The following is a 23801-nucleotide window of genomic DNA, read 5'->3' on the forward strand; positions in this document are numbered from 1 at the left end:
CTTTTAATCACTTAGGGCAGGTCTACTAATATTCATATGTCTATGCCACTTACCCATTTTACAGTTAAAAATATGTAATTTCTAAAACTATTAGTATTTCCTCATTTTTACACGATTATAAATGTTTCTGATGACTTACAACAAACAGCCTTAAGTATTTTTTTTTGCATAAAACACGAGATTAAGTTTTTAATAGGAAATTTATAACACGGAAAATACGGCAACTTGCATTTGCTCTCCCACTAACTTAAAAAGACTATGACTAAAAGGAAAGTTACTAAGGGGAAACTGTAAGTAGCAGGACTATAGGGCATTTTTAAACATGCATGAATTAAGTTAGCAATGACAAAAGCGTGATTAAATTAATGAGAATAAATAATTTTTAAAAATTCACCGCCCGCCCCTGGCAGAAAGAGACTAATGTACCAAAGATCACAATTATATTATATATTGTTTATTTTTTTTATAAATGCATTTAAAAATATTTGTGGTTTGGCACACGACGCGACGGTAATAATTGCTGTGACTGTGAAGGAACTAACGGTGGGCAATATTAATTTGTTGGTTCCACGTGGCACCTTCCATTTCATTACGTGACGACATGCTTATTTTGTAACCGTGTCCCAAGTAACGATACCACGTTGTGGCCGGCTTAGAAAAATCATTGGCTCGGAAATTGAAAATTCGAAGGAATCGCGGTAGTATACGGTGTATTTTTTATCTTGAGAATCTGCCTACTCCGAAGAATGATATACGAAAATTCCGTTGCGAAATACTATGAGAGTAACGAAGATACTTTTTTGGACTCGATAGAACTGCCTATTTCAGATGAGAAATCATAGACATCCAAATTGGTAACCCTAACATTAAATCTGGGTATCATTTCGACCAGCTGGACGTAAACCATGAGAAGACCAAGGATGCTATGAATAAATTACGACATCAGTCGTACATTGACCGCCGAAGAGCGCACATTGAAATAACCAGACCCTGCGCAGAAAAGTAAAGCTAAGGCAAAGGTTTGCAGCGCAGTACATTTTGTGACATTTCTACGCAGGAACTGATTTTTTTGTAACAAAGTTAGCACATTATAACACACTTGTAGAAGTGTCTAACTAAAGAGTGTAACGAAATATTAAATTTTGGAAACAAGTCCGAACTTTTGTTTACGCGATTTGGGATAAGTTAAGTTAGGTTTTTTATGCAGCCAGCAATTCGAAGGCAGATTTTATTTTAGAGGACTGAATAGTGATATGACTGTAGATACTGCCAGATTAATTTATTGCCAAATTAAAGAAAGGGAGACGATCACGTCGCTTCCAACGCTCTTCGAAACTCAATCAATTTGAAAGTCTATGTGAAAAATACATTTGAATCGCGATTATCCGATAGTCGGTTATTTGACAGTTGAATATTACATAGCGGAAGAGTAGAAGATCGTCAGTATCGTCCTGGGTCTCTATTCTCCACTAACGATCATGTTATTCGTTATGCGTCATCTACAAACAAAAAAATTACCGTTCGTGTCGACAAACTTTGTCGAATGTTTCATTTAAACATATTCTTGAAAGTCGAAAGGTTGAAGAGATGATTATATTGGCAGCCATGTGAATATTGTCTATGTTTCTGATGTTTTTGACGTTTCTATGATGATAATTTGAAATGTCAAAACAGAATGCCGCAAAAGGAAAAAAGACTAGTATAAACATCTAATGGAAATAATTTGGAATGAACCTGTTTTTAACACCTCTACAAGCTACTAAATCTGGGTTAATTTTGTTAACAGCCCCAGGCCCACGCTCAGCAGTCATTCCACTAGCAATCAGTCCTATATCTAAATAATGATCAATCGGTTCCATGATATTTATCAAAATGACAATTAAACACACCCTTATAAAGTGATATAAAGTCATTAAAAGTGACGAAACAAAAACTAGGTTAAATAGCTAACTATGTAACCTAGTTTTTGTTTCATCACTTTTCATGACTTTATATCACTTTTTGTAATTGTGTTGGACTGTCATTTTGATGAGATCGACCCATTCGTTGTTTGAGTGGAATGACTTTTGACGTTTGGCGTCGAAGTATGTACCTTCGAAGAGACTCATGAATACGAAAGTCGACCAATGTATGTACTTTCGACGGCGATTGCGAGCGGCGCGGATTGGAGAATCGCTACCCTGGTCAGAGACTACATATTAAAATCGATGTTTAATATGTAGTCTCTATTACTGACTATTGGTATGTTTTGTGATCATGTAGGTACAGCTACTTCCCAAACATTGCCTATCTCTTTCTTCTCCCATAATTCATTCAGGCTACAATTTATCATTCCCCGAATTAGGGATTAGTCCCCTGGATTTAGTCCCTACGGGATTAGAGAAAGTGCGAACTTTATACATATTTGACATCCCAAAATTCCATGAAATTTTCCGGCTTCACTCAGCTTGCTGTATATATAACCTACAAAATAGGTTTAAAAAAAGACAGTACAAACAACACAGATCAATTTGAAAGCATCTTCTCACATACACAAACAACCTGAACCGATCCGCCCCCAGACCCGGCTAGAGGACGACTGACTAATTAATAGGCCTACAATAGCGACCCTGTGGGATGCCGTTACTTGCCAGCTGAAGTGCCTCTCTGCCGGGCTGGTGGGCCATGCAATGATAGCGCTATGGAGCAAGCACTTGCTACTTGCTGAGAGTTGCGAAGGAACCCTTGCTCTATTTTTCGAGACTAGAAACCACACGGCAGGTGACATTTTTATTTATTTTTTAAATGAGACTATTTCAAGCTGTGCCCTACAGATTTTTTTGACAAACAAAGTTTTTCTAATTGAAATTTACAACTTAACGTAACTATAATTTATTCTAGTTTTATCTGCCTGAAAGTGGTGTATTACTCAGTGTGTTTTATAATTTAATAAATAAAATTTGCTTGCGCCCACCGGGATTTAATCCAGTGACCTCCATCTTGCTGGTCGAGAGTCTTACCCGTCGAACACGGATGCCGTATTATCAATATTATGAAGGGTGAATTCAAATGACAAACACATATTCGAGTTCTAAAACTTTCAATAAATACAAAATCAGTTTGTAATCACAGTGATTTTCCAGATGTCGTTATTGGATTGTCTTAAGTTGGGTAAGACACAATTTTTTTTTTGAGTTAAACTATTATGGACATGTTGAAATGAAATGATGATATTTCTCATTGTTCTTTTTTTGTTATTTTTGTTGTGATACACAAAATAATTGTATGTTATTTTTAAGTTTAAAACTACCATAATGTAATAATATTATTTTTCTTACTTTGTACTCTATTATATGTTTATTTATAAAAGGCAGTATAGCCGTTTATGTATTTAAAATAAATAAAATAAAAATAAATAATAAATACAAATGTTCAAGCACCAACAAATAAATCTTCTGACTATTTTGAAGCATAATTAACAAAAAAAATTCTAAAATACTTTAATTAGCGCCATTCACGAAAGCGACAATTATAAATTATGTTACGTTTCACCATAGGAGTTCCACTGGCTCTGGGCAATTACAATACGCAACAAGGCGCTACCCCTCAGGGATCTCACTTGGTTTGAATCGAAAATAACATTTCAAAGATATTAGCCACCCCGCGAATTTGAATATTGAAGCCTGACAGATCACGTCATATTTTCGTGGCTTGGCCTATTTCAGCATATCGTTCGCCATAAATTCCCGTCAATAGCGAAATAGGCCAAGCGATTGCTTTGCTTCGCTTGCAGAAAGCTATATTAACAAGAATAGAAAAGAAGCAAGATAGCATTGGCTAGTTCGCGTTTCTTAGTTTCGGGTTGCAGCGTGGAAAACTGTCCGAGTCGAGCTTCCCAGCGTCGAATTACGACTTTACTCGGCTAAACATTTTTATAGAGGAAATTATTAAATATTAATAAAATATATTCGTAATGCTTAGCTATGCTTGGTTTAATCTCCTTGCAGCTAAGTAACTGTCTGTTTAAGCCCCCGCTTTCTGAATTTCTACCCTTTTATAACATATTTCTTTATGTTCCAAAAAAATATGTGTTGTTTTTGAAAATAATATCTATACATTTGTAGAACTGAAACGTTAATTATACGAAATTCTATCGAAAGAAAAAAATAGCAAAGCATGCTCAAAAAATATTTAAAAAAAAAATTGTTATGTTACTTCATGTTATAGGTATGAAATTTTTTAGTGTATCTTTAAAGGTATTTGTCGAGATTCTTGCTCCATTTTAAACGAGTCGTGTAACTGTAAAAGGGTTCCGCTCTAGTTTTGTCCCTGTAACCTCAGGAGTACCCACTTTTAATACTAGATGTACCCCGCCACGCGTTGCTGTGGTTCACTCTGTCTGTGTAAAACAGAAATACAACATTGCGTCAAAATTTCAAAGCAATCGAAAGAACTTTAGGAGATTTAAGATGTTTAAAAACGTTTACGAACATTTATTAATTTATATAGAAGAAGAAGATACATTAACATTCGTAATCTACGTTTCATACAATTTTCTTCTTCTTTTTGAAGGCTTACTGCTGAGCCTTATTAGGAACGAACAGTTTCCAGTGGCGTGCTATAGAATTCTAAGCAATATTTATATTAGGACTACACTCTGGATGACGGTAAAATAGACTTGTTTCGCGGATTATAAATAAGAAAAATATCGTTAAAATATTAGTGTGGCGGGTAGGAAGAGTGTGGCGGGTAGGATCTTTCCTGTATACTCATACATAAAATATTATAAAAATCAACTCATAATAATGACTTGATTGCGAATAATGCCTAATACAGGGTGTATCGGCACGTACCCGACAAACTTTAACCAGCTATTCCTTAGCATATTTGGAGTAAAAAAATCTTATGTGCACTCCGCTGTGCGGTAACGTTTTTTTTAATAAAAAATTTACTATTCATATTTTCACCACATGTCACCACTGTTTTATCCTTTGTCAAAGTTTGAAAACCCATCTGGAAATATTTTATTCGAATTCCGTTGAATAATGCACGTGTGACCTATATTGGCGCACTTTTACAATCACAACGAAATGGCACGGCACCATTCGTCTCATTTTTAACTATTATTATTTAGTGTGTGCGAAAGAGCAAAGACGCTTTTCGACATACTTGATTATAACAGCTTTTAAACACGAAACGCAATGCCAATGACAGTGATGTAGTGTGGAAATTTTAAAAAAATTTGTTTTTAATTGAAAAAAAAATGCTACCGGACAGCAAAGTGCCCATAATATTTTTTACTCCAAATGTGCTAAGGAATAGCTGGTTAAAGTTTGTCGGGTTAGTGCCGATACAACCTGTATATCTCCTTGAGAGGTAATAGAAAGACGAAGAATAGATCAGGACCCTGAAAAGGGAAGCTGACATAACCTTATCAATCTCCAAATTATGCTGAGAATATGATTAACATTTAAATTTCATTAATCAACCTACGAATATTCTTTTGTTTCCCACATGTGAGATAGGCAGACAACCTGCAGTCTCCGGATGGGTGAAAACCGCTAAGAATCATCAAAACCGAAAACGATTTAACGGAGGCAAAACTGAATCCAAGCATGCTGCACATTTAAAAAAAAACACAATATAGTCATTTTGGAAAACATAAAATATAAGTAATTAAATATGATTGCATACCTTGTAAGGTCAACGCACGTTAAAACACTTCACTTGCGAATATAAAACTATAAAAAGTATTTTTATGACAAACTACTATTTCCACTTCACTGCGGAGCACCACTGTCACAGCGGAGTACTGAAGCCTGACTGAACTCTATAACACTCATAACAAATAATGCACCAACGGCCAGTACCACTGCAACTAGTGCGAGCGAGAGAGACTGATGATAATGACTTGCCACTAATGGGGTGCTTTCGGGACTACCCGGGCTAAAGGTAATTAAAACTGTAATTTCTGATGATTTTCAGTACAGGTTCGAAGATAAGAGGATTAAGGCCATTGTGCGGATTCTGAAAATCGAGGCAATTTAGAAAATAAAACCCTCATTATATTACTGGGAATCTTACCAAGTTTCTGTGTTATAATATTATCTACATTAAATTGTCGTATAACTAAATATTTACAATGGCATTAAAATTACAATTAGTCATACTACAGTATCTCAAGAAATTTTAAAACTACGAAATCATAACTACCTTAAAAATGTATTAACCCTCAGGCCTTTGAGATATTGCTGTATAGATGCTGTCAGAAAGTGGGAGCATTTGTGTGTAGGTATTTCCGCGTCGCAATAAAATCCAAATAAATTGAAAATTTTTGAAATTATCCGAAAACTATTTTTAAAAAAGATGAAATAAATTTGATTATTAGAAACAAAATATATTTTTTTTAGTATTAAAATTGTGAAAACAAAGATAAAAAAGTTTTTAATTTTTTTTTTCTAAACACTGATCTAAAATTGCTGATAAATAAAAAAAACACATTTTACTAAACAAACGTATAATAAACATAAAGGACACCTCTCTTTTTTGTCGTTATATATTAAAAAAAATTATAATACAATTTTTTTTTAATATATAATAAATATATACATATAATCAAATTGCGAAATTGTCAGAAGCTTCGATTTCATAGTAGAGGTATACATTTGAATTATTATCTGGATTTGAATACAACGCGTGGTGTTTTCTGTTTCTAACACCGTTTAGTTTATATTTCTCACAACAAGAGTAAGGGAGATACAAAGCTTTTTATGAAACCATATGAGATATTCCCAAAAGCTAACAAATTGACTCTACGGGTAATTACAGTTTTTTCGCAAAACCAAAGAAATTAGCATGAGGGGATAATAATATTACAAACCGCCTTCTATGCAGAGAAGTTAAAATTTATGGCTGTATGTGTTTTTGGGGTTCCATAATAACTCAACACAGTGACAATTCAACACACCTTTAAAAAGTGATATAAAGTCATTAAAAGATGAAAAAAACTTTTAAACCTAAGTTAACCTAACCTACTTAACCCAGTTAATAAAGTTTTTGTTTCATCACTTTCCATGACTTTATATAACTTTTTAAAGATGTGATGAATTATCATTTTTATGATTTATCCGGTCACCGTTTTTGGATGAGAAATCTGAAAAACAATAATAATAATTTTGGTTAAATAATATTTTTTTTATATCTCGACTACAGTGCCACCTATCGGGTCCAAAACATAGACCAAATACATTACATTACATCAATGGTCCAAAACTATCCTATATTTCAAACTGGAAGGCAGAAAAAAGACAGAGCCGTAAAAAATCACGGGATAGTATAAATGTGCGATTCGTGAAGCTGCAAGTATTTATAAAAAATATTCTCGGGAATATTTGCCTATCAACAAAATAATAATTAGAGAGACGATCAGAATTACCTTTCAAATGAACACCGGAAGTAAACTTAAAATCATTACGGATTCAGATTGTATTTGTCAAAATTTTATGCAAAAGAAATACACATTTCAAATGTAAAATTATTATTAAAATAAAATAATTTTGGTACCTACTTTATCGCTTTGTTCCCACAATCAGTTATTTTTTTTTTTTCTTATTATTTCTGGCTTTCACCCTTCAAGGGTGTTCTTGGCCATCATTTAAAATTATTGAGAAATGAAAGGTGAATTTAAATATTAATTTTATTTAAATTGGCAAATTTCAAAATTATAATGAAAATTGGAGTCGAGTTCAGACTTAGAAGAGATGAGATGTTGAATGGAGGGGAGGCAATTTTAGATAAGGCTTGATAGAAGAGAGGATATTTGTTTAGAGAGGGACAACCAAAAAATATGTGATCTAAAGTTCCCACTTCTAGAACACAGAATGTACAATCTGGGGAGTCAACAACGTGAATTTTAAAAAGATGGGAAGGAACGGAACAATGTCCGATCCTCATTCGAATGAGTGAAGAAATTTCTTTTTTGGAAAAATGAGGGAATTGCTGAAACCACGGTTTTGATGGAATAGTCCTTTGTATTGAGGCATAGCAGGCTCCCTTGGATTGACTAGCAATGTGCCAATACTCCGACCAAACATTGCGGGATCTATCTTTGATGATGGAAAAAATGTCAGATAGGGGAATGTGGTTTACGAGGGTAATAATAGGGTTGGACGCTCCTTGTTTTGCCAAGGCATCCGCAATATCATTACCCATGATACCAAATCAGTTCTAATCAGTTTACCCACAATCAGTTCTAACTTTAAAAATTAAAAGTTCATTAAACGTAAATAATTTTACGCGTCACATTAAAGAAAACCAATTAGTATGGAAGTTGATTTGAAAAACTAATTTACGATGAATCAAAACGAAAAATAATTAATCCAATCATTAACATGTCTCGTTGATTTCAGCAGATTACCCAATCTTATTTTATCATTTTACCTAAAAAATTACAATAAGTTCATCAATTTTTCAATTTTGGGTTTAGGTACCGCCTCCCCGGGTACCATTTATTGGATAACCAACACCTCTGCCATAGGTCACCCCAAGTGGTTAGCAACAGGGGTGCCGACTGCCCGGGCCAGATCCCCCGACCCTTTGACCTCCAACTGAGCGATCCATCGCCTTGCGTTGCAGTGGGAGAGATTTATTCATATGTACGTCACTACTGATCCCTGGATTTCTATTCAACCCTCACATATTTTATATTCACAGAACTCCCTCTCTTTCCTTGCAAGCCAAGAGATGACATAGGTCCAGATTTAAATGATTTTTCTTTAGGGCCTCCTGTGTGGGGTTAATTTTAAATAAACAAAATCATACTAGAGAGGATCGCATTGCAACATTGGGCGGTTTATTGACTTAACACATTTTGATCGGGCAGTTTTCGGCCGCGTACTAGTGCTGGTAACGGGTGATTTTTCGCGTAATTTCGCGCTAACGTAGACCTCTAGAAAAATTGCGATAACTTCAAAAATATTTGTTTGATTTCAATAATTCTTTTTGCAAATTATTTATTTTATTTCATTTTATTTTATTATATTTATAAATGTATTCTTCATCGTTAAACTAGTGCAGAATTTCACATAAAGTAGGAAAGTTTTGAAAAAAATAATATTTTTTTTACATAACATCCTTTATTTTACAAATTATACACAAAAATTATTTCTAAATGTAAAATAAAAATTATTATTGCATGGCTACAACCCTACAGATGCTATATAGCGAAAACTCAAGTATATTGGAACCCGTATTTTAACGTGACCCGCGCTCCACTAACAATCTATCAAAAACGTATAAATACGTGATCTGCTCTCTAGCATTAATTTGCTAAAAACGTATTAATACGTGATCCGATTACAATGTGTTAATAAGTTAATACCAATCAGCCAAAGCTCCAACCGATGGAAAGTGTGTAACGGTAAAAACCGCACTTTCCAATAAATTACAAAGAACCTCATTTATATATTTTATGAAAGTGGGCTTCAGTTGTGATAGGATTCGTTTATATTAAATAAACCGATTTAAGTTATTTGTGGGCGTGTCTGCGAATAAAAAGTAAGTTAAATTTTATCTTACTTCGGGTGAAACTTATCAAACATTTTCAAATACCTACCTATCGAAATTCTTTTTCGTTAAAATTTATTTGTTCACTCCCATTTAGGCTTCTACATGCAGAATGCACATCTTCTATGCATACTGTGTGGAGGGCGGTGAGGCTTTGTTTTATTATACAAATCTACAGTTTTATTCCGAGTTTGCCAAATTTTGCAGACTTTTCGAAAACCCTCTCTCCTCTCATTTTAAAGTAGAATATTGATACGTTTGGATGAAATTTTGACACTTGTAGTTCAAAATAATAGGAAAATTACTGTCTGTACCTGATTTCGAAAAACTCTGCGTAAACGCCTGCGGAGACTTACGCTGGTAGAAAATAAATGACAGATTTAATGCAGAATGCACCAATAGAAAATCAATAACGGGAAAGAAATATCAAAGATGGCATACAGCTTTAATTGCTTTGTTTATATATGTTAACAACCTTCCAATTTATATACCCGTAGTATCGCCACATTTATTTTTTATTATTTTTATTTGGTACAATATTTTTTTACATTTCAAGTTTTCCAGTAATGTAGGCCTCACTGGGTGGCTTGCCCGTGCTGAGGCCTTCATTTTATAATATGAAAATATAATCTACATAATACATTTAAAGAGAAAATTATGCATTTAAAATTAAAAATACATAATAATATACTTAAAATTAAAAAATAATACATTGAAAATAATCCTGTGTGTTTGTGAGTGATGTGTGTTTATATTGGTTTTGTGTGTTACGTGTAGGTTTTATTTTTATTTTATGCTATGAAATTTTGGTAATATTGTCTTTTTTGTTCTTTATTGTAATTTTGTGTGTGAATTTATTTTTATTTTCCTCAATTTTAATTTCAAGTTTTACACTGTTGAAAGCTTTTATAGCATGGTATTGGTAGTGTCTTTGTCCAAAGCTTGAATTTACTGTCGGAGTTTTTATGTTTTCTTTGTACGCTTGTCTTACTGGTCTTTTAGTGTTATTTTGTGTATGTTGAAATTTATTTTTTTGTCAAAAATGTAGTTTAGTCATAGACATATGAATATTAGTAGACCTGCCCTAAGTGATTAAAAGCGTATTATCCCCACTTCCCATACCGGTTCCATTGGAGCCGGCTGGGCTCGCGTATGGCCTCAAGTGAAATTTGAAAACGTGACGTCATCATTCTTGTGCGAACTATGGTCGAGGCATCATCGGTTCATTTTACGAAATAACACGGCAAAATGTTGACTTGTGATATGAAAACTTGTAAAAATAGATGTGAAAAAGAGAATAAAACCCAATTGTCGTATTACATTCCATAAGTAAGCATTATTTTACTTTATTTTAAGCTTATTCACACCGTATTATATGGATCAGTTTTAGAAACATATACTATCACATCACAATGTAGCGATTCTCAAGTGTGCTCATCGTTGTTTACTGGGGTAAGTAAATTATGAAACATTTGTAAAAGTGTCTTAACTAAATACTCTGAAACTAACTACGACTCTGCAAACAGAAGAAATTTACTTTGCCGAATTTGGACTTCGCAAATTAGTTCATAACGTGGCGAGTAATTTGCGCTCCCATGTAAAAATGTCTATTCATTCAAAAGGAGATTTTACTTTTAAGAAGTAAATGGTGATATTATAATGCGAGATGCCTATTTACTGTCAGATTGATTTATTGACGAATCACAGTCAGCTTCACCCCCTTCGTTCTTCAACAGTTGATTTTACCCCTCGCCATTATCTTCTCGTCTATTAATTCCTATGTCTGTGAGTTTAGTAGTGTTTTAACGTATAATTGGCGTATATCTAGTACGTCACAGCTGTTGAATATTTGGTCTGTATCAGTCAGTCTATGTTTTTTAGTATTACCTTTAAGATCGTTTTCTGTGCGGTTTCTATGTAATTGATAGCCGAGTTTGTTGCTATTATTATTACTACATTGTATTTATTGGCCATTATGTGCAATCAATTTATTCTGCAACGGTTCCCGTATTATTATTATTACGGTTTTTTCATTCCCGGTCGGTCGAATAAGGTAACCAACCTTTTGACTCCCGGATCAGGCTGATTATGGGAAAATCTAGAGTGGGAATTTTCAAATCAAAATATAAATTCGGGAGCAGAAGGGAATCCGATCCTGCTCGTTATCGCTACGTATCAATTACCATCGAATTCATATCAGATAAACCAGAACTGAATTTTTTGGGATTTCGAATTCCACAACTGGTAAAAACGTAATATTTTTTTCATAATTAGTGTTTAGTAAATTAAAAATGGCTGTTGTATTAATCTTTTAGTTTTAAGGTTAAATCAAGAAGATACTAATAACTTTTTTAGGAAAAAATGGAAAACAGTTTGTAAGCATCTATTATAAAATGTATATTTTATTTAATAAAATGTATATTTTATTTAATAAAATTTTATATTTTACTTTTTTAAATTTAAACAAAAGAAATAAACATTTCTAATATAGAATTAATTAAAATTAAATTATTTTGGTATCTTTCAATATTAAAAATGATGATAATTGTATTCATAGCAAAAGTTCTAAAGTTCAGTGTACCGGAGTTACAGACACAAACTAAATTAGTATCTTTGATTATATTGATATTATCTATACATTAAAATTTTGATTACACAATTTCGCCACGAAAAACTCTAGGAAAGTAGAAAATCGATAGGGAATTCATAAAAAAAATTAAAATACCGAAACATTTGTTTCCGAAAGCCTAAAATTTTAATTTAAGTATTTCAGCTGACGGTTATTTTACAGCGTTTTTTTTTAAATTACATAATATATACACAAAGGCAAATTTTCCAACAGGGATACGAAATCTACTAACTCCAACACTTCTGGAAAAATTAAAAAGGATAATACTACAGATCAGGGCCTCGAATCTCGATGAAGTCATTCCACTCGAACAACGAGTGGTTCGACCCATTCGTTGTTCGCGTGGAACGACATTTGGCGTATGTAAGTATGTACCTTCGACGAGACAATTTACTTTCGACGGCGATTGCGAGCGGCCTGGATTGGAGAGTCGATACCCAGGAACATAGAAATTTTCGACAGCAAAAAACACAAAAAATACAAACATTAAAAAAATAATATAGACAGCAAAAAGGGAATGTGAACAGACCTTGAGGAGCGGTTAAAGAAGACGCTATTCATCGTCGCAGTCATCGTCGAAGGACACGATGGGTCTGGGCTTGGGCGCTTCCTTCTTCTTGCGTGGCTTCTCGCAGCAGCCTTCGGTGGTCTGGTACGCCTTGTCGCCCTTATCCGCTTTCTCCGACTTCTCGCGCCGCTTGAATATCACGCGCTGCGACAGGTCCGCCGGTTTCTGCTCCTCTTCTGTTGGCAAATAATATTATATAGTTAGTTTACCTGCTGAAAGACCATAATTAAGAACTGAAATAAAAAAATTACCCTATTTTTTTTTTTTTTTTTTTAATTTTGCTAATGTTTTTTTTCTTTATTTTACTTTACATTAACTTCACACCGGAGATCCTGGGGAAATGATTTTTCTCAGGGTCAATATCATTTTAGGGATCTTGTATGGGGTGGGGGTATTTTTAAGTAAAAGAAGTTCTGAAGTATGAGGGGTGGGTAGAAATCTGAGAGTCAGTGTGTCCAGGAGTGAATTCATGCCTCTCACTGTGGTGCGAGTCGGAAGAGCCCGGATGGAGAGGTGAAAGGATCTCCCTCAACAGGCCTCTCCAGATGCGGCCCGCCAAGCAGCTGGTGGGCTGACGCATCTGCCATCAATACCTGGACAAACCCCACCCCATAAACCAGTCACCAAACTTAGCGAACCACTTGGGATGACCTATTGCAGAGGTTATCCAATAAATGCGATGATATAGAATTTTAAAAAAAGTTTCCAGATTGGTAAAAAACCAGATATGAAAATCCAGGTACTTTCCAATATTTCTTTTCCCTTCCTTACTATTTCCAAACATACAACAAACACCAATTGGGGATGCCATAGTCCCACTGGCTCCGGACTGAGAGCAGTTGGGACTCCTCGCGGTATACATTTATGATAAACGTAGAAAGGTGTTTTCAGGCGTGTCTGTGTGCCCAAATTAACTTGACTAAACTAACTAACTTAGCATTAAGTTATTCAAACATATAAAAAAAACTAAACTCTTTGTTGAACAGGACACCTAATCAATTCAATGTAAATCTTATTGGCAGGCTTGGGGACTACGACTCGACGTGATGTAAATCTTATTGGCATTTCTTTTAAATCGGAACATATCACATTTCTCGGTATTGTTTTGATGTGTTTGATAATATAAAGAATTAATAATATGCCTTTGTTTAGGTTTCTTTGTTCAAAATTGGGATAAGACGCAAGACAATGGCAGAAAAACATTCAATACAAACGATAAAGTGTTATTTTCAAAATAATCTGGAAACATTGACACCAACTTTATAAGTTTACATTTCTTGGAAATTTTTTTTCAATGTTATTTAGCAAATATTATGCTATTTAAGTGTGCTTTTATTATTTTTCAACCGAGCGAGAGTATAAAATATTACAGCCGATGCAAAATATTGCGTTACATAGATTATGATTTAATTGCTCGGCAACTACATCTAATACGTACTACGCTATATGGTTGTGAAAAGCGAATATTATGCGACACAAAAAATGAAAAATTCGTGTGTTGGTAGCGATCGGGCGGACAGCCGCGTTGCATACACGGGACAGGCGGTGTGGATATCATTTTTATTCGAATTAACAGTTTTATTCCTAGACTAATGATATTTTGCACACCTTTCAAAACAAGAGGAAGGTCTATTTCAGATATCTAAAAATTATCTAGTAATAATAAAATTATGTACTTCCATGCTTAATTTATCAGAAAGGCAAAACCACCTCAAGCTTAAGAAGAGAGAATATTAAAATACACCCACAATCTTAACGACGTAAGTGAATCAGCCGTGCACAAAAATATCCGATACGCGGCGATGTGTATTGAAGAGACATGCGGTTGAATTTGCCCCATCAAATCTCTAAAATAATGTGGGAATCTTAAAGACATAAGTGATGAACTTATGTAAAAACAATATTCGGCACGCGGTCCGGCGAAATGGATGGACCTACGGTCGACTTAACCCTAGCAGGCATTGAAAATCGATCTTTTCGAGGGGGTTTTTTAAAATTATTTCTGATGAACGTATTACTAAAATCTCAATTGTTTCTAGAGGGATACCTCGGGAAGTTACTAATTCATCATCTAGAAAAATAAAATCCGATGATTACCGCTAATTTTATAGTTGAAAAACTGTTTATAAAATTTTCAAAACGTTTTACGTAAAATATTTTAATGGTATGACCCTGTTTTTATTAATCTTAAATATAAATAACTTACTCCCGTAAGGATCCCTCTATAAATATTTGAGATTTTAGTAATACGTTCATCAGAAATAATTAAAATGTGAGCGTCGAGTAAACCCCCGTTATTAGTCTTATGTTGCCTTAAGCCGCATCACGTAAATGAAACTAAGCTTGTTATTTGACCCATAATGAGAGAACAATACGACATAAACGACCATTGTAAATTCCGAAAAACTCGACGGGCTGTCAGCTTCCGACCTGTTGCTCCGATCCCGAGGGAGGTATGGGATATGCCATATCTGCTTCCGTCATGGATAAGCGGCAAAGCTAATTGTCTACAGGCGTTAATCGATCAGATTTACAGATAGGTCTGTGCGCCCCTGAAGCAATCAAACTGTGACATTCAACAACGCTGTTTACCAACCCCTTACGAAGGGTTTCGAGCTATATTTGTGTGTACCCAGTAATAAAAACAGTATATTTACTTCCGAACCCAGAACAGAATTCCTACATAACAATAAGTTTAAACCACTCGGGTCACGCAGGGTTATATAAATATGTCACCAAGTGACCCCCATGGTCCTCATAAAACTGGTTCTATCTATTTTTCTATTGCGGTCCGACATATAATATAAACAAATTTAGAAAGAGAGAACACCATCGTATGTGTTGAAATTAAAAAAAATTACCATCGCCGCTCCCGTATAAATTCTGTAAACTGCCTATTAAAAAAATTATTTTTTCATAAAACGATAAAGAGTTACAATAACCCTTATAATAACTAAATGTTGATGTGCAATGATGGAGGACATTGCTGGCGGAGGATTGAACCAACGTTTGGAGCCAGTGAGACTATGGCATCTACGGAGTACCTGGCTTTTCAGATCTGGTCACCAAACACAGCTAAAGCCATTTCAAGCAACGTCTCAATTCTGAACCTACCTACTATATATAATTTTTTTAAATGAATAATATAACAAAAAATAATCAACAAAATTTACTTGCGCACGCCGGATTGGAACTAGCGACCTTCGGCCAGCTAGTCGAGAGCCTTACACCTCGACCACGGAGCCTAGTTCGTAAAAAATATTTTTCAACAATTCCTCCTCTCCCCTTTGTGGGGGGTGTTATTCTGGATATATATTATTCTGGAACTGCAGGTTCGTCGCGCTCTCTGTTCCACTTTCGTGAAATGGCGTATCATGTAATTGAATCAAAATATTGGATTGTTTGAAACGTCTTCAAATTAGTTGAAGAATACACGTCTGTTAACAGCTTCGCTGGGAAACTAAAGGTACAGGGACGAACCTGCGCGCATAATATATATAATGCGCGCAGATATACATATTAAATCCCACTATGAGCGTTGAAAAAAACATCATTCGATATTCAAAAAAAAAATAATGTTACGAGCGTTTGAGGAAAAAAAGAAAGTAGTTCATAGAAAATTATCTCACTTTGACGATATATTTTGTCTCCCAAAAGTTTTTTTACGATAATTTAAAATACGTTTTGAAAAACAAATTTGTAAAATGTAAAAATAAACAAGGTTTAATTTTTAAGTTCAATGATGGTTGCCAAAAATTTTAAGATGAATCAATGCCATGTGACTTCAGGTAATAAATTGCTTTCTTAAAAAGTTGAATACTTATATCTCAGTGTTATTTTAGTGTAGTGAAGCAAAAAACATATAATACTATTTAAAAGATTGCAAAATAATATACCTTTAAAAATATATATATGTATGTTATTTATTTATAAACGGGAAAATGTTATTTCTTTTCTCTTATCTTTCAGGAGAGGAAAATAAGAACAAAAAAAGGAAATGTTTTGCAATGATTGAAATTTCAGTAAATGTGTTAAGCAATATAATATGTACTTAATAGGTAAGGACGGTTGATCAGTTGAATTTGAAAGAAAACTGTTGTCAATATACATAAAACTTTTTTCTAGTCCTAAATCAGACAGCTGATGAAATTGTTTATAAGGATTTCGATTTTTTAAAAGGTTTGATCATTTCATCAAACACCCGTAACACACGTGTTTATTTATGTTAAACAGGATTCTTCCGGTAATTTTTTTTTTTTTTATGTGACACCTCACAAGAGAGTCCCTGCCTGTGCAGTGTACAGACAGGGGGACTATGTCACCACCCGGTTGGGCGGCGTTGTGAGGCGGAATAAGGTAGGGGCTGTAGGAAGGGATTTGTTAATGCGGGCCTTGAAGAGGCTCGGATTATAGGAGGGAGGAAAAACAGATGCCGGTAGCTCATTCCACATACGAGCCGACTTACACAAAAACGGCCCGTTCTCATGAAGCCAACGTCAACCGTGAAAGGGTGAAAATGTGAACGGGTGATAATAAAATAAACCTGAAAAATTTCAATTAAATGCACTAAAAACAAATCATTATATCCAAACCTCTTCAATCTGATAAGATATTCTTAGGAGGTCAAGTTTCAGTGCCGGCAACCCGTTTATTTTGTGGTTTTTTAGAACGCCTCACTAGACAGTGAAGTCTGTTCTGGTGATCGGATAACTCATGAAAATGACAATTCAACACACCTTTAAAAGGTGATACAGTCATGAAAAGTGATTACAGATTGCTATGCATAAAACCTTGTATTATAAACATTAGTTTATCATCAAAAATAATATTAGAATACAACTGTCTGTAGGTAACTCAACATTAGTATGTAAAAAAGTGTAATTTAAATGTTATAATTTTAAGAACAACATAATGAAGTCATTAGCCAAAATGACTCGCCCTGCTCATTCTAAAGAAGTGACCTAACCTAACCTGCCGTTGCTTATGCATTGAACGGGATTGACACCCAGTGGTGTCGTCAAATTATGACATTTGCATCGACCGATACATAAATGTTTCAGCAAATAAATGAGTTTCGACCGCGGTTTCGGCTAAAAATTAACCTAAACTTCGGTTCAGACGAAAACTGCGTTTGTAACGCGTCGGATCACGTTCGACATTATTCGGGCGCGTGTGTATATCTCTAGATATAATCTAAAAATAAGTTTTTATAAATGTCTAAAAGTTCAGAGTTCGTAATTTTTTAAATATGATTGATTTTGTCAAAGTTTAATCTAACATAAATACTATCAAAAACTAGACTTATTTGTTCACTATAGTTAGAAGTTCTAAGATCTTTCGTATTTTTGTAATTTCTTATATATAGCGTACATTGAGGAACTGTTACATATAACACATTTTTATTTTATTTTATTGATACATGATTTAGAAAGTACATGTGGTTTTTTGTGATATATCACCCTCCATGCTAGGGATGACCCTGTGTTATAGCGGGTGAATTTTACAGTTTGCGGACGTAGAATCTATTTATTACTATAATATAAAAAAGGAAATAAGAAAAATGATGTATAGCTAGTTTGGGTTGCAAGAAGAGGATGGAGAAGTTAGAGAATTATAAGAAGATGAAAAATTTGAGAAATTATTAGTAAATAGATCACACTAATTAATTATGTACATACTATACCGCTAAGTTAGGGAATAAGGATTTATTATGTTTTGTCTGAAAGGTGATTAAATTGATAGAGTGTAGAATGAATGGGTACTGTAGTTGTAATGTATTCCGTGTGTAAGGATTCATTTCGTAATTTGTTTTTTAAAGGAATGGGGTTGACTCACGGTTTTTAGGTATTCAGGGATAAGGTTAAAGATTTTTTTTATTTTTTTAATGAACCAAAAAGGCTCAAATTAAACCAATGCACTCATTAAATTGGTCTCTATTATATTTAACACTAACTTTAATGTAACTCGTACAAGTTTCACAATAAAAATGCATAATTTCCATTTTAATAAGTTTCGGTTATAGTTTCGGCATATAACAGAAGCCGAAATTAGGTTTCGGTTTCTGATTCCAATCCTCCCAACCGGTGTAACCGAACAACCGTATGGGGGAAAGCAACAGGGCAGGTAACATAATGAGCGAGTGATGTTTAGATGAATCATTCCCAGGGTGAATTATGCAAGGGGGGTTGATCGCATTGTCGGGGGCTTGGCTCAGCTCTGTCCAGCGGGCAATGCAACGCACCGGGCGGGGTTGGGAGGGGGGCGCGAGCACCCGAACCAGGCTTTATTAATTGCATTATTTCAATTACTGAAGAAAAGAACCCATAGAAGCACTGAATAGATAATGAACACTAGAAATGTCATCTATGAAGCTTTTAATGGAAACCAGTTCACCACTGACTACTAATGTAGGTAACCAATTCGTAGAAACTTTAATGTAACAACGAAAATGCTAAAATATAAGATTTTTTATGAACACGTGTTCATAAACGACATCCTATAAACATTTTCGTGTTTTACTGATAGTTTGTTAGGAAATCTGTCAGTTCATTCGTTAAAAGCCTGCAGTCCCGTTTTTAACAGAAACACGAATAATTTGACCAGAATTTCAATAAATTAGATAATTTTTATATCGGTAATTTTTTTTCGTGCATTCCACATGAAACACAGATTGGTATTCAAAATTTAAAACCCAATTTGACAAACTTTTGTACCGCGAAACACGCTGACATTGACAGCCCTCGTCTGAAGCCTCTCGACTATTAATCCGGAGATCGCGGGTTCAGATCCCATTATGCGCAAGTAATTTAATTTAATGAATTATTTGTGATACCTATATCACTAATAAATAATTGATTAAAAATATTATAATACAGCATATTTGCGGCGTTCCAGAATGGAATACACTCTCAGCATTGCCATGGTGAAAGATCAAAAATTATTTAAATGAAACATGGCTTAAAATGACTTTAGCCATGTTTGGTGAACCGATCTGAATAGTTCCATCCTTCATCTTCCTCATCACCTACCCCACACATCTACCTCCATCCGTACCAAAATACCTCAATTGGGGATGCGTTCGTTTCATTGGCTCCAGACGATTGGGAGCAGTTGGGACGTTTGTGCCGTATTCAAATAAAAAGGGCATATCTTGTTTTTTTGTCTTTATTCTATTTATATTAAATATTGTGTGTATGTAAATTTTATATCTATTCTTTCTTGAAGAGAAGATCAATTTCATTGTCAAAGGTCGGGTAGAAGTCATTAGGTTATAGAATAATATTATGTGAATAATAATAAATTGGAGAAAACACTTTTCAGTTTATCTCTTTATCTTTTCTGTGATTTCAACTGTGAATCACCAAAATTTGGCATAGTTCAACAACATTGAGGAAATGCATTTTCATCACACGTCTCAGCTCCATTTTAACAAGTAGATATACATACTACCTACCTACCTGCGAATTGGGCAAAGCGAAAATATAATATCTATACGTAGTTCAAGCAGTCTGATAAGGCGAGCCGGGAGCCAAGAGGTCATAAGCGCCAAGAGACCACGTGGCCGGCCACGGCGGGGAAAGGGCGTAAGCGCCGCTAGAAATAGACGTTCTTAGCGACCTCGCCATGAGGAGCAGTCTGTACAGCGGAAGGTTCCCGCTAACGCTGGGCCAGTCCATTGCGCGGCCGGGGGGCGTACGTACCTCCGAGAATACAAGTATAAGTAGGTAGGTAGGTACCGCATCAATGTTCGGCGCGTTGGCAACATGAAAAAAATGAGGAACGGGACCTGATTCCGCCAACCGGCCACGGAGTTCGGTGATAATAATAATATTATGTAATTCTTTCCGCAGAGAATGTCTAGGATCTAGGAGTTGGCTGTTCTGTGCTGGCTAATGACGTCACGGTCCGATACTTACCCGTGGCAACCATGGGCAAAATCGACATTTCGAAAGGCTAGATTCTAATTATCAGTTTTCTAAATAATAAAGCAATAATAAAATTTAAATGAATTGCAACGAATAAACATTGTTAAATAGCTATGTACAGGAATTAAAATTTTGATGCCCTTGAAGTAAACAAATTTCCAGAAATTAAATATATCTACTATATTTTGACTCTCCTAAAACGGGAATTACTCCTAGTTGGACAGTGAAAACATTTTACAAGTGTACAATATGAATATCCTGTACTAAATAATAAATAAATTTTTAAAAATAAAAATGCATTATCATTGTACCAACTACCACCCCGTTTAATACAGCAAACCACCTTTAAATACAGCAAAATATGTAGTTCCAACTACTCCCAACTATCCGGAGACAGCGTGAATATGACGGTTCCATGATAACTCCTGAAAATGACAATTTAATACACCCATAAAAAGTACTATAAAGTTATGAAAAGTGATGAAACAAAAACTAGGTTAAATAGTTACATATGTAAACTATTTAATTAACTCATCACTTTTCATTAGTTTATAGTACTTTTTATAGGTGTGTTGAATTGTCATTTTGAGGAGTTATCCGGTCACCGAATATGACATCCCCAATAGGGATATGTCGTGAAGCTGAAGGGAGTAGGGGAACCAGGCTATTCAGATCTCAGATAAAAAATATGATGTCTTTCACCAGGGCAATACTGAAAGTATCTACCGATCTCCTGTTACGATTGAGTCCTATGGCGTTCTGTTGGAAGTCAGTTGGAGCATGTGCTCTGAAGATTTGTAGAAGGTTGGCGTTTAATCCAGCTGGCGGCAAAATATGACGCATTCACTGGTTCCATGGCAATTCAAGACTGAGGCAATTAAACAAACTTTTGAAAAGTGATATAAAGTCGTTAAAAGTGATGGTAAAAGGGGCTATAAATCTAACCTGTTTAACCGAGTTTTTTTTTCAACACTTTTCGACCACTGTCTTGAGTTGCCGGGTTAATGGGGCTGACAGATTATGCTATACGCATCATGGCTTGTGGCCTAATTCAGCATATCGCTCGCGATACAATTACAATGGGAATATATGGCGAGCGATATGCTTAAATAGGCAAAGCCGCGAGAATATAGCGTGGTCTTTCACAGGCTTAAAGTATTCACTTTTTCTCCATTTTTTGTATAAATTATAACTATTTCGTAAAATTTAGTTTTGAATAATCGCCACAGTAGGGAGTGGGGTAGAAATCAAATTAATTCGAATGCCTATTGAAACGTCACATTGATGAACATATTTGATTGTAGTTATTCTGTGCTTGCCGCCCTGGCTAGGTACCGTTTTGGGCGGCGCCCAGGGGTTAAGAGCGGGGGGGGGGGCTATTCCAGGCATAACAATCGATATATCTGATACCATTTTATTTAACACGTCTCTAATAATATGTTTTGATGAATTAACTAACTAACCACCATGAAAGGATAGACCGCCACACACCCATCATGAATTTACTATTGTTATTAAATTACTACTCGACATGCCAGATTAACACACATTTTATCTCTTATTTGATTTTGACAATGATTTTGGCTTCCCGTACAATTTTTCGACAAGTATGGTTATTATAACTCACAGTTAACAATCGTACCTACGTAATGCTTTTTTAATACAATTATTTTACGAATAACCTGACAATATTTTAAAAACTTCTACTACCACCATAGTAAGCGTAAAATGTGTCTTGGGTCGTGACCGATACCTGGTGTACGATGCCTGGGTGGGACCCAAGCGCGATGCCAACTTAGCCACTGACCGGACTCGGCTTTGCCCCGATTATTGTTGTTGATTACCTGAGCTCACCATTCGAAAGTTTTTTGCTACTTTAAGGCGATGCCATACGTAGTAATGCAAAATCATGTGTTTTTGGATTGAAAATTTGGTCGCCTAAAAATATTTCAGATGATTTAATTAAATACTGCGAGTATAATACATCTTGGCCTTTGAAATAATCGAGTATTTTTTAGATAAGTCTTTTTATAAGCCCAGAAAAAAATAATGTGTAAGTCCTATGAAAACTGCTTTAAAGTTCAAAATCTCCTACTTACGAACCCATTTTCGGTAATGTTGTATATTGTGGCAAATTAATTTTATTTATAAAATGATCGAAAAAAAATTAAATATTTATGCCTGAACATGAACATCCACAAAATAAAATAAAAGGCACTTTTTGGCCACGTTTTTTTCTTGCATAAATCAAAACAGGCGGACGGTGTTAAGCGGGAATTTAAACCTTATCGCCATCTACGTAAGTGTTATTATTGATAGCGGCTCAATTTAAAATATTACACGACGTAGTGCATCGCCTTAAACTAAACGAACTTGTGCTAACAACACAATAATGTATCAACTCAAATTTAAGTAGAGTAATTTTGCTGTATAATATTGTATACATTATACAAAGGTGAAGCTATAAAAATTAGCCTTATTAATATCATGCTTTCTGCCTACCCACACGATGCACGTTGGTACACGTGATTTATTACTTGAGTGTAGGTACTCCCATGTTGTACGCAGTACCAACCCAAGCGCCTAACGGAATCCGGGCACCAATGCGTCAGCGTTGGTTTTTCAGCCATTGGTACCTATGCAATGCATAACCCATTTTCCATTTATTCTGTTGGCAACGCGAAGGCATGACTTAACTATAATATGTTATGACATGTGCACCAACTTAAAGATCGTGACGTAAATATAATGATGATTATTTATATATAACTTTTCAATGGCACCCTTTATAACCATTTACAGAAAGCGAATATGTATTCTCAGATAAAATAGAACAGAATAACAATAAAGTTTTACCGAAAACAACTTCACATTTTTGTTTAAACGTAATAATAATAAAATATTGAGATATATTGAATATTCTGTTGCAGGGAGAATATAATACTTCAGTTGGGTTACGACAAGAGTCAGAATAACGGTGCATATGTCGTATGTATTGTATAAAAAAATGTAATAAGTACAAGCAAAAATTACTGTTAAAAAACATATAATAATAATATTAATAAGAGATTAAAAGAATTTGGCATTCTGAGACTACAAAAATATTACCATTTGTTATTACGGCAACTGGCATTAT

The 23801-nt window shown here is 34.7% G+C and overlaps 1 protein-coding gene across 1 annotated transcript in view; it reads right to left on the reverse strand.

Moving 5' to 3' along the window:
• Nucleotides 1–12839, reverse strand: part of MEP-1 (zinc finger protein MEP-1) — a 43499-nt gene extending 30660 nt beyond the window's left edge. The window contains exon 1 of the mRNA XM_089646150.1: nucleotides 12702–12839. The gene's annotated coding sequence lies outside the window, so the exon portion shown is untranslated. The remainder of the gene's footprint in view (nucleotides 1–12701) is intronic.
• Between the last annotated feature and the right edge of the window lie 10962 nt (nucleotides 12840–23801).

Source organism: Hesperophylax consimilis, chromosome 23 (assembly GCF_061612785.1).
Source record: "Hesperophylax consimilis isolate HC1 chromosome 23, BYU_Hcon_1.0, whole genome shotgun sequence".
NCBI lineage: Eukaryota > Metazoa > Arthropoda > Insecta > Trichoptera > Limnephilidae > Hesperophylax > Hesperophylax consimilis.